The sequence below is a fragment of the Macrobrachium rosenbergii genome, chromosome 51 (assembly GCF_040412425.1).
Source record: "Macrobrachium rosenbergii isolate ZJJX-2024 chromosome 51, ASM4041242v1, whole genome shotgun sequence".
NCBI lineage: Eukaryota > Metazoa > Arthropoda > Malacostraca > Decapoda > Palaemonidae > Macrobrachium > Macrobrachium rosenbergii.
In genome coordinates, this window is record NC_089791.1 from 32,033,388 (window position 1) to 32,035,863 (window position 2,476).

The window sequence follows — 2,476 nt, forward strand, 5'->3', positions numbered from 1 at the left end:
GTTGGTTTTTCCTTCCGCTGCTTTTTTCTTTTGCTACTTTTAATGCTGCTGCTTTTAATTCTGCTGGTTTTACTCTGAAGCCTTTTCCTTCTGCAGTTTTTTTTTATTCTGCTACATAAATCCTTCTGCTGCTGCTTTTTTTTTCTTCTTTTGCTTTTTACTTCTGCTGTTTGTCTCTTCTGCTTTTTTCTTCTACTGCTTTTTTTATCCTACTGCTTTTTCCTTCTGCTCTTTTTTTAAAATCTCGTGCAAGGTGAAGAAGGAAACTTTCTTTATTTTTTGCCGGAGTTTTGAATCTTACTCTGGTTGTTACGCCGAAAACTTAACCTGCCCACCCCGCCCCTCTCTCCTTTCTCCTTCCCCCCCTCCCCTCCCCTGCCCCTTTCAAGACAATCAAGAAACAAGTGGAACAAAGAAAGAAAGAAAAGATGAAGAAATTTGGGAGGGGGGGGCGGGGGAGAAGGGCCAAAGAGCTGGGGACAGGATCACGGATTTCCATCGAACGCTAAATCTTTTTTTTTTATTTTATTTTTTTATCTTTTTTCTCGCTTTTTTCCTCTTTTTATTCAAACTGACATATTCAAAATGTATGAATGAATTCCTGGAATATATTTTCATATATTACGGGTGGGGAGGGGGTTGGGGGAGGGTTGAATAGTTCAATTTTGAGAAATTCCGTTTCATCTTTTTTTTTGAGGGGGCGATGGGAGGAGGGTGGGGGTCCCAAGGTCCACTGAATAAGTGAATAAGTCCCCTGGGAAGATATATATATATATATATATATATATATATATATATATATATATATATATATATATATATATATATATATATATATATATATATATATATATATATATATATACATACTATATATACATATATACATACATACATACATTCTTCACAAGAATTCAACTCGTAACCAACAAATATCGAGGGGCTTATCAGGCCTCTTCCCAGCCCTGAATCATACGTCATATTTTTTTTTTCATACAGGCCTCACGGAAGCGCTTTGCATCTGCTTGGAAACACGTAGGTTTATATTGACAGCCGGAACGGTAGTGGTTCACTGTGGAACCTCAGGGTTCCATTTTGGCTCGTGGTTCATCTAAGATGTTTAGTATTGGGAATATGGTTAAATAAACTAATTTAAAAAAATATGGATTATTATTAATTTTATTATTGTTGGGAGTACTTTAATATTTAACTACTATTACTAATAAAAAACTAGTAACTATTTAAACAAGTAAAAGATGCGCCTGTCCTATACCGTTGCCAGACGCACGATTATGGCTAACTTTAACCCTAAATAAAATAAAAGCTACTGAGGCTATAGGGCTGCAATTTGGTATGTTTGTTGATTGGAGGGTGGATGACCAACATACCAATTTGCAGCCCTCTAGCCTTAGTGGTTTTTGAGATCTGAGGGCGGACAGAAAAAGTGCTGACAGAATAAAGTGCGGACGGACAGACAAAGCCGGCACAATAGATTTCTTTTACAGAAAACTAAAAATACAGATTCTATTAATTTTTTTTCATTAGGAGTTAATAAATGAACTATTTTAAAAAATGCAGATTTTATTTTAATTTTATTAGTATTGGGAGTTGATAAATGAACTGTTTAAAAGATACAATTTTATTAATTTCATTCTTAGTAATATTTATCACCATTTCTTAATTCAGGTCATGAGAAAAAGTTATAGTGGATTATAGAGCTTGAACATCTGGGGGGGGGGGGGGAGGGAGAGAGAGAGAGAGAGGATAAGAATAGTGTATGTGGGTGCAAGAAGGTAAATATTGGAAACGCAGAAAGGAGTAAATTGGAAAATTTTATGTCAGAGAGAGAGAGAGTGACTAAGAGAGGAAGAGAGAGAGAGAGAGAGAGAGAGAGAGTACATCTATTTACGTAACCAGTTTTTAAACAGTCGTGTAAACGCAAACATATTTCCAACATTTGGAAAAAGTAAACGAATGTACATTTTATTCTCTCTCTCTCTCTCTCTCTCTCTCTCTCTCTCTCTCTCTCTGTATATATATATATATATACTCTCTCTTTGTTGCTTTCACATTCTCTCTCTCTCTCTCTCTCTCTCTCTCTCTCTCAGCAAAGCCATCGCGGCTTCTGAGACCCATAACGTCATCATATCGGATGCAAATGAGCCACGGATTCCTCTCTCCCCCCCACCCCTTTCCCGCATATGATTTTGCGCTGACGGTCAAATACAGAGTTGAAGGAGTGTGCCACTTGGAAGGAGAGAGAGGGGGGGGGGGGGGAGGGGGAAAGACGAGGTAAAGAGGTGGACGAGGAAAGCGAAATAGAGAAAGAGAATATTTAAAGAAAGATAAATAGAAACAAAGGAGAGAGAGAGAGAGAGAGAGAGAGAGAGAGAGAGGGCGGAGGTGGGGGAGAAAGAGGAGGCAAAGAGGTGGACGAGGAAAGCGAAATAGAAAAGAGAATATTGGATAAAAGTGT